This window comes from Taudactylus pleione, unplaced genomic scaffold (assembly GCF_031769625.1).
Source record: "Taudactylus pleione unplaced genomic scaffold, aTauple2 ptg000262l, whole genome shotgun sequence".
Taxonomy (NCBI): Eukaryota; Metazoa; Chordata; class Amphibia; order Anura; family Myobatrachidae; genus Taudactylus; species Taudactylus pleione.
The window spans coordinates 5,465,001-5,479,308 of NW_028284664.1; the positions used below are offsets into that span (position 1 = coordinate 5,465,001).

Sequence of the window (14,308 nt, forward strand, 5' to 3'; positions counted from 1 at the left end):
ATCTTTCTTTATCCAATAACTATTCATAACTCTAGACAATTGTACAGTACAAAACCACAATCTCCAGCAAATCAAATCTGCTAATATATAATTATTGAAGCCCATGGTGCATGCTGCAATCACCTAATTTGCTTAATGCATGAGATTTAAGACCCTTTCCACAAAGAACAAATGCCTAGCTTCTCCCTCTACACATAATGTTCCATCAAGAAACTCCCCAAACACCCATGGATATACTAGACTTCTAAAAATTCTTTTTTTAACTCTGCTCCACAAAAATAAGAGCTGAACACATAATGTATTAGATGTCAAACCAAGGAGCCATTCACAACACATAAGCACCTCTAACAGAATGTACAAAAATAAAAATAAAATGTTAGGGCTAGTTTAAATCATATACCAATACAATTAGGGAGACCAAGTTGTGGCTTCAAAATATATATATATTATTAATTTACAATACTTACCATATGATTTTCATCTGTATTTTTTACTTTTATTGTTAATTGAGCCAAAAGATAGTGCACACAATACTTAATTTACAATCTTAAAGTTTAGCAGTTACATAATTTGCATATATCCAAATTTGTTTAGCAACAAATAAATTTTAAGTGTAAACTATGTCATTTTTGACCTTTTTGCCCACTTATTTGACATTAACCGATTACATAAATGGTGATTAGCATATGATTAGTATTATAAACTAAAAACATTTAGAAGTAAAATTCTTTAGTCTCCCTAAACTAAATGCTATAAACTATAAAGTTATAAAAAAGAATGGTTATTTAATGGGCAGTAAATGTTTTTTTGGCTGGAGATTTTGCTGATGTCTGGAAACCTGGCTGCTTAGATGCACAGGGGTGCCTGGCAAAGAGCACCCATTTTTGTCAAGTGCCATCCTAGCCAAAGAATGCAAAGAAGCAATTTTAGCCTAGTACGGTCTATGGTTTTGAAGAAATGAACCTCTACATGCCAATTTTCATAATTTGTTTCACTGTGGTATGTATGGAAATCGATGGCTATTCCTTAATGGGATATTGAATTTTTTTGCCAGTTAGCAGCTCTATCTTGTTAATGTTCTCCAGTTTATAAAACCCTATTTAAATTTAACTTCCAACTTTCACTCTCCCTAAGATCAATCTTGAGGCACATGGTGGGGTATATAACTCTTAGGACTTTGCTTTTGGAATGTGCTTGCTTCGGCAGCACATATACTAAAATTGGAACGATACAGAGAAGATTAGCATGGCCCCTGCGCAAGGATGACACGCAAATTCGTGAAGCGTTCCATATTTTAGGTATATAGCTTTGGACAAATTAATTAGATTCCACTTAAGATACCTGCAGATAAAAAGTCAAGAAATTTTGCAAGCAAAGAATAAATCGACCAACTTTTTTATGACAAAATCAGTTCGACATGACATATCATTTTCAAATTCAATTCTTGTCTAAATTGTGCAGGTTGTCTCAGTACTTCTATTAAGTCTTAGAAAACTATTTTGCCACTTTCCATTCCTACTTCACTTGTTCTGTACTTAGGAGCAATTTTAATCTTGTACAGCCTATGGTTCCAAAAGAAATGAACCTCCACATGCTAATTTGCATAATTAATTTGACTGTGGTACGTATAGAAATTGGAGGCCTTTCCTTAATGGGATATTGAATTTTTTTGCCAGTAAGTAGCTCTATCTTGTTTATTGTAAAGTGTTCTCCAGTCTTTGAAACCCCATCTGAATTTAACTTCCATCTTTTACTCTCCCTAAGATCAATCTTGAGGCACATGGTGGGGTATATATATCTTAGGACTTTGCTTTTGGAATGTGCTTGCTTCGGCAGCACATATACTAAAATTGGAACGATACAGAGAAGATTAGCATGGCCCCTGCGCAAGGATGACACGCAAATTCGTGAAGCGTTCCATATTTTAGGTATATAGCTCTGGACAAATTAATTCTTTTCCACTTAATGATACCTGCAGATAAAAAGGTAAGAAGTTTTGCAAGCAAAGAACAAATCGACCAACTCTTGTATGATGTCATCAGTTAGACATGACTTATCATTGTGTGAATTGTGCAGACTGCCTCAGTTATATTTAAACTTAGAAAATTATTTAGCCACCTTCAATTCTTATTGAACTTGCAGGGGTGTATCTATTGGTCGAAGCGGAAACGTAAGGGACAGGTGCCCCCTCCAAGTCACTCCAGGTCTGAAGGCATGAATATGCACTGCTGCACCCAATAGGTTCTGCTTGGTACAGTGGAAAAATGTATCTTTCTTTATCCAATAACTATTCATAACTCTAGACAATTGTACAGTACAAAACCACAATCTCCAGCAAATCAAATCTGCTAATATATAATTATTGAAGCCCATGGTGCATGCTGCAATCACCTAATTTGCTTAATGCATGAGATTTAAGACCCTTTCCACAAAGAACAAATGCCTAGCTTCTCCCTCTACACATAATGTTCCATCAAGAAACTCCCCAAACACCCATGGATATACTAGACTTCTAAAAATTCTTTTTTTAACTCTGCTCCACAAAAATAAGAGCTGAACACATAATGTATTAGATGTCAAACCAAGGAGCCATTCACAACACATAAGCACCTCTAACAGAATGTACAAAAATAAAAATAAAATGTTAGGGCTAGTTTAAATCATATACCAATACAATTAGGGAGACCAAGTTGTGGCTTCAAAATATATATATATTATTAATTTACAATACTTACCATATGATTTTCATCTGTATTTTTTACTTTTATTGTTAATTGAGCCAAAAGATAGTGCACACAATACTTAATTTACAATCTTAAAGTTTAGCAGTTACATAATTTGCATATATCCAAATTTGTTTAGCAACAAATAAATTTTAAGTGTAAACTATGTCATTTTTGACCTTTTTGCCCACTTATTTGACATTAACCGATTACATAAATGGTGATTAGCATATGATTAGTATTATAAACTAAAAACATTTAGAAGTAAAATTCTTTAGTCTCCCTAAACTAAATGCTATAAACTATAAAGTTATAAAAAAGAATGGTTATTTAATGGGCAGTAAATGTTTTTTTGGCTGGAGATTTTGCTGATGTCTGGAAACCTGGCTGCTTAGATGCACAGGGGTGCCTGGCAAAGAGCACCCATTTTTGTCAAGTGCCATCCTAGCCAAAGAATGCAAAGAAGCAATTTTAGCCTAGTACGGTCTATGGTTTTGAAGAAATGAACCTCTACATGCCAATTTTCATAATTTGTTTCACTGTGGTATGTATGGAAATCGATGGCTATTCCTTAATGGGATATTGAATTTTTTTGCCAGTTAGCAGCTCTATCTTGTTAATGTTCTCCAGTTTATAAAACCCTATTTAAATTTAACTTCCAACTTTCACTCTCCCTAAGATCAATCTTGAGGCACATGGTGGGGTATATAACTCTTAGGACTTTGCTTTTGGAATGTGCTTGCTTCGGCAGCACATATACTAAAATTGGAACGATACAGAGAAGATTAGCATGGCCCCTGCGCAAGGATGACACGCAAATTCGTGAAGCGTTCCATATTTTAGGTATATAGCTTTGGACAAATTAATTAGATTCCACTTAAGATACCTGCAGATAAAAAGTCAAGAAATTTTGCAAGCAAAGAATAAATCGACCAACTTTTTTATGACAAAATCAGTTCGACATGACATATCATTTTCAAATTCAATTCTTGTCTAAATTGTGCAGGTTGTCTCAGTACTTCTATTAAGTCTTAGAAAACTATTTTGCCACTTTCCATTCCTACTTCACTTGTTCTGTACTTAGGAGCAATTTTAATCTTGTACAGCCTATGGTTCCAAAAGAAATGAACCTCCACATGCTAATTTGCATAATTAATTTGACTGTGGTACGTATAGAAATTGGAGGCCTTTCCTTAATGGGATATTGAATTTTTTTGCCAGTAAGTAGCTCTATCTTGTTTATTGTAAAGTGTTCTCCAGTCTTTGAAACCCCATCTGAATTTAACTTCCATCTTTTACTCTCCCTAAGATCAATCTTGAGGCACATGGTGGGGTATATATATCTTAGGACTTTGCTTTTGGAATGTGCTTGCTTCGGCAGCACATATACTAAAATTGGAACGATACAGAGAAGATTAGCATGGCCCCTGCGCAAGGATGACACGCAAATTCGTGAAGCGTTCCATATTTTAGGTATATAGCTCTGGACAAATTAATTCTTTTCCACTTAATGATACCTGCAGATAAAAAGGTAAGAAGTTTTGCAAGCAAAGAACAAATCGACCAACTCTTGTATGATGTCATCAGTTAGACATGACTTATCATTGTGTGAATTGTGCAGACTGCCTCAGTTATATTTAAACTTAGAAAATTATTTAGCCACCTTCAATTCTTATTGAACTTGCAGGGGTGTATCTATTGGTCGAAGCGGAAACGTAAGGGACAGGTGCCCCCTCCAAGTCACTCCAGGTCTGAAGGCATGAATATGCACTGCTGCACCCAATAGGTTCTGCTTGGTACAGTGGAAAAATGTATCTTTCTTTATCCAATAACTATTCATAACTCTAGACAATTGTACAGTACAAAACCACAATCTCCAGCAAATCAAATCTGCTAATATATAATTATTGAAGCCCATGGTGCATGCTGCAATCACCTAATTTGCTTAATGCATGAGATTTAAGACCCTTTCCACAAAGAACAAATGCCTAGCTTCTCCCTCTACACATAATGTTCCATCAAGAAACTCCCCAAACACCCATGGATATACTAGACTTCTAAAAATTCTTTTTTTAACTCTGCTCCACAAAAATAAGAGCTGAACACATAATGTATTAGATGTCAAACCAAGGAGCCATTCACAACACATAAGCACCTCTAACAGAATGTACAAAAATAAAAATAAAATGTTAGGGCTAGTTTAAATCATATACCAATACAATTAGGGAGACCAAGTTGTGGCTTCAAAATATATATATATTATTAATTTACAATACTTACCATATGATTTTCATCTGTATTTTTTACTTTTATTGTTAATTGAGCCAAAAGATAGTGCACACAATACTTAATTTACAATCTTAAAGTTTAGCAGTTACATAATTTGCATATATCCAAATTTGTTTAGCAACAAATAAATTTTAAGTGTAAACTATGTCATTTTTGACCTTTTTGCCCACTTATTTGACATTAACCGATTACATAAATGGTGATTAGCATATGATTAGTATTATAAACTAAAAACATTTAGAAGTAAAATTCTTTAGTCTCCCTAAACTAAATGCTATAAACTATAAAGTTATAAAAAAGAATGGTTATTTAATGGGCAGTAAATGTTTTTTTGGCTGGAGATTTTGCTGATGTCTGGAAACCTGGCTGCTTAGATGCACAGGGGTGCCTGGCAAAGAGCACCCATTTTTGTCAAGTGCCATCCTAGCCAAAGAATGCAAAGAAGCAATTTTAGCCTAGTACGGTCTATGGTTTTGAAGAAATGAACCTCTACATGCCAATTTTCATAATTTGTTTCACTGTGGTATGTATGGAAATCGATGGCTATTCCTTAATGGGATATTGAATTTTTTTGCCAGTTAGCAGCTCTATCTTGTTAATGTTCTCCAGTTTATAAAACCCTATTTAAATTTAACTTCCAACTTTCACTCTCCCTAAGATCAATCTTGAGGCACATGGTGGGGTATATAACTCTTAGGACTTTGCTTTTGGAATGTGCTTGCTTCGGCAGCACATATACTAAAATTGGAACGATACAGAGAAGATTAGCATGGCCCCTGCGCAAGGATGACACGCAAATTCGTGAAGCGTTCCATATTTTAGGTATATAGCTTTGGACAAATTAATTAGATTCCACTTAAGATACCTGCAGATAAAAAGTCAAGAAATTTTGCAAGCAAAGAATAAATCGACCAACTTTTTTATGACAAAATCAGTTCGACATGACATATCATTTTCAAATTCAATTCTTGTCTAAATTGTGCAGGTTGTCTCAGTACTTCTATTAAGTCTTAGAAAACTATTTTGCCACTTTCCATTCCTACTTCACTTGTTCTGTACTTAGGAGCAATTTTAATCTTGTACAGCCTATGGTTCCAAAAGAAATGAACCTCCACATGCTAATTTGCATAATTAATTTGACTGTGGTACGTATAGAAATTGGAGGCCTTTCCTTAATGGGATATTGAATTTTTTTGCCAGTAAGTAGCTCTATCTTGTTTATTGTAAAGTGTTCTCCAGTCTTTGAAACCCCATCTGAATTTAACTTCCATCTTTTACTCTCCCTAAGATCAATCTTGAGGCACATGGTGGGGTATATATATCTTAGGACTTTGCTTTTGGAATGTGCTTGCTTCGGCAGCACATATACTAAAATTGGAACGATACAGAGAAGATTAGCATGGCCCCTGCGCAAGGATGACACGCAAATTCGTGAAGCGTTCCATATTTTAGGTATATAGCTCTGGACAAATTAATTCTTTTCCACTTAATGATACCTGCAGATAAAAAGGTAAGAAGTTTTGCAAGCAAAGAACAAATCGACCAACTCTTGTATGATGTCATCAGTTAGACATGACTTATCATTGTGTGAATTGTGCAGACTGCCTCAGTTATATTTAAACTTAGAAAATTATTTAGCCACCTTCAATTCTTATTGAACTTGCAGGGGTGTATCTATTGGTCGAAGCGGAAACGTAAGGGACAGGTGCCCCCTCCAAGTCACTCCAGGTCTGAAGGCATGAATATGCACTGCTGCACCCAATAGGTTCTGCTTGGTACAGTGGAAAAATGTATCTTTCTTTATCCAATAACTATTCATAACTCTAGACAATTGTACAGTACAAAACCACAATCTCCAGCAAATCAAATCTGCTAATATATAATTATTGAAGCCCATGGTGCATGCTGCAATCACCTAATTTGCTTAATGCATGAGATTTAAGACCCTTTCCACAAAGAACAAATGCCTAGCTTCTCCCTCTACACATAATGTTCCATCAAGAAACTCCCCAAACACCCATGGATATACTAGACTTCTAAAAATTCTTTTTTTAACTCTGCTCCACAAAAATAAGAGCTGAACACATAATGTATTAGATGTCAAACCAAGGAGCCATTCACAACACATAAGCACCTCTAACAGAATGTACAAAAATAAAAATAAAATGTTAGGGCTAGTTTAAATCATATACCAATACAATTAGGGAGACCAAGTTGTGGCTTCAAAATATATATATATTATTAATTTACAATACTTACCATATGATTTTCATCTGTATTTTTTACTTTTATTGTTAATTGAGCCAAAAGATAGTGCACACAATACTTAATTTACAATCTTAAAGTTTAGCAGTTACATAATTTGCATATATCCAAATTTGTTTAGCAACAAATAAATTTTAAGTGTAAACTATGTCATTTTTGACCTTTTTGCCCACTTATTTGACATTAACCGATTACATAAATGGTGATTAGCATATGATTAGTATTATAAACTAAAAACATTTAGAAGTAAAATTCTTTAGTCTCCCTAAACTAAATGCTATAAACTATAAAGTTATAAAAAAGAATGGTTATTTAATGGGCAGTAAATGTTTTTTTGGCTGGAGATTTTGCTGATGTCTGGAAACCTGGCTGCTTAGATGCACAGGGGTGCCTGGCAAAGAGCACCCATTTTTGTCAAGTGCCATCCTAGCCAAAGAATGCAAAGAAGCAATTTTAGCCTAGTACGGTCTATGGTTTTGAAGAAATGAACCTCTACATGCCAATTTTCATAATTTGTTTCACTGTGGTATGTATGGAAATCGATGGCTATTCCTTAATGGGATATTGAATTTTTTTGCCAGTTAGCAGCTCTATCTTGTTAATGTTCTCCAGTTTATAAAACCCTATTTAAATTTAACTTCCAACTTTCACTCTCCCTAAGATCAATCTTGAGGCACATGGTGGGGTATATAACTCTTAGGACTTTGCTTTTGGAATGTGCTTGCTTCGGCAGCACATATACTAAAATTGGAACGATACAGAGAAGATTAGCATGGCCCCTGCGCAAGGATGACACGCAAATTCGTGAAGCGTTCCATATTTTAGGTATATAGCTTTGGACAAATTAATTAGATTCCACTTAAGATACCTGCAGATAAAAAGTCAAGAAATTTTGCAAGCAAAGAATAAATCGACCAACTTTTTTATGACAAAATCAGTTCGACATGACATATCATTTTCAAATTCAATTCTTGTCTAAATTGTGCAGGTTGTCTCAGTACTTCTATTAAGTCTTAGAAAACTATTTTGCCACTTTCCATTCCTACTTCACTTGTTCTGTACTTAGGAGCAATTTTAATCTTGTACAGCCTATGGTTCCAAAAGAAATGAACCTCCACATGCTAATTTGCATAATTAATTTGACTGTGGTACGTATAGAAATTGGAGGCCTTTCCTTAATGGGATATTGAATTTTTTTGCCAGTAAGTAGCTCTATCTTGTTTATTGTAAAGTGTTCTCCAGTCTTTGAAACCCCATCTGAATTTAACTTCCATCTTTTACTCTCCCTAAGATCAATCTTGAGGCACATGGTGGGGTATATATATCTTAGGACTTTGCTTTTGGAATGTGCTTGCTTCGGCAGCACATATACTAAAATTGGAACGATACAGAGAAGATTAGCATGGCCCCTGCGCAAGGATGACACGCAAATTCGTGAAGCGTTCCATATTTTAGGTATATAGCTCTGGACAAATTAATTCTTTTCCACTTAATGATACCTGCAGATAAAAAGGTAAGAAGTTTTGCAAGCAAAGAACAAATCGACCAACTCTTGTATGATGTCATCAGTTAGACATGACTTATCATTGTGTGAATTGTGCAGACTGCCTCAGTTATATTTAAACTTAGAAAATTATTTAGCCACCTTCAATTCTTATTGAACTTGCAGGGGTGTATCTATTGGTCGAAGCGGAAACGTAAGGGACAGGTGCCCCCTCCAAGTCACTCCAGGTCTGAAGGCATGAATATGCACTGCTGCACCCAATAGGTTCTGCTTGGTACAGTGGAAAAATGTATCTTTCTTTATCCAATAACTATTCATAACTCTAGACAATTGTACAGTACAAAACCACAATCTCCAGCAAATCAAATCTGCTAATATATAATTATTGAAGCCCATGGTGCATGCTGCAATCACCTAATTTGCTTAATGCATGAGATTTAAGACCCTTTCCACAAAGAACAAATGCCTAGCTTCTCCCTCTACACATAATGTTCCATCAAGAAACTCCCCAAACACCCATGGATATACTAGACTTCTAAAAATTCTTTTTTTAACTCTGCTCCACAAAAATAAGAGCTGAACACATAATGTATTAGATGTCAAACCAAGGAGCCATTCACAACACATAAGCACCTCTAACAGAATGTACAAAAATAAAAATAAAATGTTAGGGCTAGTTTAAATCATATACCAATACAATTAGGGAGACCAAGTTGTGGCTTCAAAATATATATATATTATTAATTTACAATACTTACCATATGATTTTCATCTGTATTTTTTACTTTTATTGTTAATTGAGCCAAAAGATAGTGCACACAATACTTAATTTACAATCTTAAAGTTTAGCAGTTACATAATTTGCATATATCCAAATTTGTTTAGCAACAAATACATTTTAAGTGTAAACTATGTCATTTTTGACCTTTTTGCCCACTTATTTGACATTAACCGATTACATAAATGGTGATTAGCATATGATTAGTATTATAAACTAAAAACATTTAGAAGTAAAATTCTTTAGTCTCCCTAAACTAAATGCTATAAACTATAAAGTTATAAAAAAGAATGGTTATTTAATGGGCAGTAAATGTTTTTTTGGCTGGAGATTTTGCTGATGTCTGGAAACCTGGCTGCTTAGATGCACAGGGGTGCCTGGCAAAGAGCACCCATTTTTGTCAAGTGCCATCCTAGCCAAAGAATGCAAAGAAGCAATTTTAGCCTAGTACGGTCTATGGTTTTGAAGAAATGAACCTCTACATGCCAATTTTCATAATTTGTTTCACTGTGGTATGTATGGAAATCGATGGCTATTCCTTAATGGGATATTGAATTTTTTTGCCAGTTAGCAGCTCTATCTTGTTAATGTTCTCCAGTTTATAAAACCCTATTTAAATTTAACTTCCAACTTTCACTCTCCCTAAGATCAATCTTGAGGCACATGGTGGGGTATATAACTCTTAGGACTTTGCTTTTGGAATGTGCTTGCTTCGGCAGCACATATACTAAAATTGGAACGATACAGAGAAGATTAGCATGGCCCCTGCGCAAGGATGACACGCAAATTCGTGAAGCGTTCCATATTTTAGGTATATAGCTTTGGACAAATTAATTAGATTCCACTTAAGATACCTGCAGATAAAAAGTCAAGAAATTTTGCAAGCAAAGAATAAATCGACCAACTTTTTTATGACAAAATCAGTTCGACATGACATATCATTTTCAAATTCAATTCTTGTCTAAATTGTGCAGGTTGTCTCAGTACTTCTATTAAGTCTTAGAAAACTATTTTGCCACTTTCCATTCCTACTTCACTTGTTCTGTACTTAGGAGCAATTTTAATCTTGTACAGCCTATGGTTCCAAAAGAAATGAACCTCCACATGCTAATTTGCATAATTAATTTGACTGTGGTACGTATAGAAATTGGAGGCCTTTCCTTAATGGGATATTGAATTTTTTTGCCAGTAAGTAGCTCTATCTTGTTTATTGTAAAGTGTTCTCCAGTCTTTGAAACCCCATCTGAATTTAACTTCCATCTTTTACTCTCCCTAAGATCAATCTTGAGGCACATGGTGGGGTATATATATCTTAGGACTTTGCTTTTGGAATGTGCTTGCTTCGGCAGCACATATACTAAAATTGGAACGATACAGAGAAGATTAGCATGGCCCCTGCGCAAGGATGACACGCAAATTCGTGAAGCGTTCCATATTTTAGGTATATAGCTCTGGACAAATTAATTCTTTTCCACTTAATGATACCTGCAGATAAAAAGGTAAGAAGTTTTGCAAGCAAAGAACAAATCGACCAACTCTTGTATGATGTCATCAGTTAGACATGACTTATCATTGTGTGAATTGTGCAGACTGCCTCAGTTATATTTAAACTTAGAAAATTATTTAGCCACCTTCAATTCTTATTGAACTTGCAGGGGTGTATCTATTGGTCGAAGCGGAAACGTAAGGGACAGGTGCCCCCTCCAAGTCACTCCAGGTCTGAAGGCATGAATATGCACTGCTGCACCCAATAGGTTCTGCTTGGTACAGTGGAAAAATGTATCTTTCTTTATCCAATAACTATTCATAACTCTAGACAATTGTACAGTACAAAACCACAATCTCCAGCAAATCAAATCTGCTAATATATAATTATTGAAGCCCATGGTGCATGCTGCAATCACCTAATTTGCTTAATGCATGAGATTTAAGACCCTTTCCACAAAGAACAAATGCCTAGCTTCTCCCTCTACACATAATGTTCCATCAAGAAACTCCCCAAACACCCATGGATATACTAGACTTCTAAAAATTCTTTTTTTAACTCTGCTCCACAAAAATAAGAGCTGAACACATAATGTATTAGATGTCAAACCAAGGAGCCATTCACAACACATAAGCACCTCTAACAGAATGTACAAAAATAAAAATAAAATGTTAGGGCTAGTTTAAATCATATACCAATACAATTAGGGAGACCAAGTTGTGGCTTCAAAATATATATATATTATTAATTTACAATACTTACCATATGCTTTTCATCTGTATTTTTTACTTTTATTGTTAATTGAGCCAAAAGATAGTGCACACAATACTTAATTTACAATCTTAAAGTTTAGCAGTTACATAATTTGCATATATCCAAATTTGTTTAGCAACAAATACATTTTAAGTGTAAACTATGTCATTTTTGACCTTTTTGCCCACTTATTTGACATTAACCGATTACATAAATGGTGATTAGCATATGATTAGTATTATAAACTAAAAACATTTAGAAGTAAAATTCTTTAGTCTCCCTAAACTAAATGCTATAAACTATAAAGTTATAAAAAAGAATGGTTATTTAATGGGCAGTAAATGTTTTTTTGGCTGGAGATTTTGCTGATGTCTGGAAACCTGGCTGCTTAGATGCACAGGGGTGCCTGGCAAAGAGCACCCATTTTTGTCAAGTGCCATCCTAGCCAAAGAATGCAAAGAAGCAATTTTAGCCTAGTACGGTCTATGGTTTTGAAGAAATGAACCTCTACATGCCAATTTTCATAATTTGTTTCACTGTGGTATGTATGGAAATCGATGGCTATTCCTTAATGGGATATTGAATTTTTTTGCCAGTTAGCAGCTCTATCTTGTTAATGTTCTCCAGTTTATAAAACCCTATTTAAATTTAACTTCCAACTTTCACTCTCCCTAAGATCAATCTTGAGGCACATGGTGGGGTATATAACTCTTAGGACTTTGCTTTTGGAATGTGCTTGCTTCGGCAGCACATATACTAAAATTGGAACGATACAGAGAAGATTAGCATGGCCCCTGCGCAAGGATGACACGCAAATTCGTGAAGCGTTCCATATTTTAGGTATATAGCTTTGGACAAATTAATTAGATTCCACTTAAGATACCTGCAGATAAAAAGTCAAGAAATTTTGCAAGCAAAGAATAAATCGACCAACTTTTTTATGACAAAATCAGTTCGACATGACATATCATTTTCAAATTCAATTCTTGTCTAAATTGTGCAGGTTGTCTCAGTACTTCTATTAAGTCTTAGAAAACTATTTTGCCACTTTCCATTCCTACTTCACTTGTTCTGTACTTAGGAGCAATTTTAATCTTGTACAGCCTATGGTTCCAAAAGAAATGAACCTCCACATGCTAATTTGCATAATTAATTTGACTGTGGTACGTATAGAAATTGGAGGCCTTTCCTTAATGGGATATTGAATTTTTTTGCCAGTAAGTAGCTCTATCTTGTTTATTGTAAAGTGTTCTCCAGTCTTTGAAACCCCATCTGAATTTAACTTCCATCTTTTACTCTCCCTAAGATCAATCTTGAGGCACATGGTGGGGTATATATATCTTAGGACTTTGCTTTTGGAATGTGCTTGCTTCGGCAGCACATATACTAAAATTGGAACGATACAGAGAAGATTAGCATGGCCCCTGCGCAAGGATGACACGCAAATTCGTGAAGCGTTCCATATTTTAGGTATATAGCTCTGGACAAATTAATTCTTTTCCACTTAATGATACCTGCAGATAAAAAGGTAAGAAGTTTTGCAAGCAAAGAACAAATCGACCAACTCTTGTATGATGTCATCAGTTAGACATGACTTATCATTGTGTGAATTGTGCAGACTGCCTCAGTTATATTTAAACTTAGAAAATTATTTAGCCACCTTCAATTCTTATTGAACTTGCAGGGGTGTATCTATTGGTCGAAGCGGAAACGTAAGGGACAGGTGCCCCCTCCAAGTCACTCCAGGTCTGAAGGCATGAATATGCACTGCTGCACCCAATAGGTTCTGCTTGGTACAGTGGAAAAATGTATCTTTCTTTATCCAATAACTATTCATAACTCTAGACAATTGTACAGTACAAAACCACAATCTCCAGCAAATCAAATCTGCTAATATATAATTATTGAAGCCCATGGTGCATGCTGCAATCACCTAATTTGCTTAATGCATGAGATTTAAGACCCTTTCCACAAAGAACAAATGCCTAGCTTCTCCCTCTACACATAATGTTCCATCAAGAAACTCCCCAAACACCCATGGATATACTAGACTTCTAAAAATTCTTTTTTTAACTCTGCTCCACAAAAATAAGAGCTGAACACATAATGTATTAGATGTCAAACCAAGGAGCCATTCACAACACATAAGCACCTCTAACAGAATGTACAAAAATAAAAATAAAATGTTAGGGCTAGTTTAAATCATATACCAATACAATTAGGGAGACCAAGTTGTGGCTTCAAAATATATATATATTATTAATTTACAATACTTACCATATGCTTTTCATCTGTATTTTTTACTTTTATTGTTAATTGAGCCAAAAGATAGTGCACACAATACTTAATTTACAATCTTAAAGTTTAGCAGTTACATAATTTGCATATATCCAAATTTGTTTAGCAACAAATACATTTTAAGTGTAAACTATGTCATTTTTGACCTTTTTGCCCACTTATTTGACATTAACCGATTACATAAATGGTGATTAGCATATGATTAGTATTAT

General features: G+C 34.8%; 12 non-coding genes across 12 annotated transcripts; all 12 read left to right on the top strand.

Annotated features, from left to right (window-relative positions):
* The first annotated feature begins 1,190 nt into the window (after positions 1-1,190).
* LOC148514199 (U6 spliceosomal RNA) lies at positions 1,191-1,297 on the top strand. Its single transcript, XR_015879711.1, has one exon. It is a non-coding gene; the product is annotated as a U6 spliceosomal RNA (small nuclear RNA).
* Positions 1,298-1,820: 523 nt separating this feature from the next.
* On the top strand, positions 1,821-1,927 carry LOC148514200 (U6 spliceosomal RNA). Its single transcript, XR_015879712.1, has one exon. It is a non-coding gene; the product is annotated as a U6 spliceosomal RNA (small nuclear RNA).
* Positions 1,928-3,458: 1,531 nt separating this feature from the next.
* On the top strand, positions 3,459-3,565 carry LOC148514201 (U6 spliceosomal RNA). The gene has a single exon (XR_015879713.1). It is a non-coding gene; the product is annotated as a U6 spliceosomal RNA (small nuclear RNA).
* A 523-nt stretch (positions 3,566-4,088) lies between these two features.
* LOC148514202 (U6 spliceosomal RNA) lies at positions 4,089-4,195 on the top strand. Its single transcript, XR_015879714.1, has one exon. It is a non-coding gene; the product is annotated as a U6 spliceosomal RNA (small nuclear RNA).
* Positions 4,196-5,726: 1,531 nt separating this feature from the next.
* Positions 5,727-5,833, top strand: LOC148514203 (U6 spliceosomal RNA). Its single transcript, XR_015879716.1, has one exon. It is a non-coding gene; the product is annotated as a U6 spliceosomal RNA (small nuclear RNA).
* Positions 5,834-6,356: 523 nt separating this feature from the next.
* Positions 6,357-6,463, top strand: LOC148514204 (U6 spliceosomal RNA). The gene has a single exon (XR_015879717.1). It is a non-coding gene; the product is annotated as a U6 spliceosomal RNA (small nuclear RNA).
* Positions 6,464-7,994: 1,531 nt separating this feature from the next.
* Positions 7,995-8,101, top strand: LOC148514205 (U6 spliceosomal RNA). Its single transcript, XR_015879718.1, has one exon. It is a non-coding gene; the product is annotated as a U6 spliceosomal RNA (small nuclear RNA).
* Positions 8,102-8,624: 523 nt separating this feature from the next.
* Positions 8,625-8,731, top strand: LOC148514206 (U6 spliceosomal RNA). Its single transcript, XR_015879719.1, has one exon. It is a non-coding gene; the product is annotated as a U6 spliceosomal RNA (small nuclear RNA).
* A 1,531-nt stretch (positions 8,732-10,262) lies between these two features.
* LOC148514207 (U6 spliceosomal RNA) lies at positions 10,263-10,369 on the top strand. Its single transcript, XR_015879720.1, has one exon. It is a non-coding gene; the product is annotated as a U6 spliceosomal RNA (small nuclear RNA).
* Positions 10,370-10,892: 523 nt separating this feature from the next.
* Positions 10,893-10,999, top strand: LOC148514208 (U6 spliceosomal RNA). The gene has a single exon (XR_015879721.1). It is a non-coding gene; the product is annotated as a U6 spliceosomal RNA (small nuclear RNA).
* A 1,531-nt stretch (positions 11,000-12,530) lies between these two features.
* Positions 12,531-12,637, top strand: LOC148514209 (U6 spliceosomal RNA). Its single transcript, XR_015879722.1, has one exon. It is a non-coding gene; the product is annotated as a U6 spliceosomal RNA (small nuclear RNA).
* A 523-nt stretch (positions 12,638-13,160) lies between these two features.
* LOC148514210 (U6 spliceosomal RNA) lies at positions 13,161-13,267 on the top strand. The gene has a single exon (XR_015879723.1). It is a non-coding gene; the product is annotated as a U6 spliceosomal RNA (small nuclear RNA).
* The last annotated feature ends 1,041 nt before the right edge of the window (positions 13,268-14,308 follow it).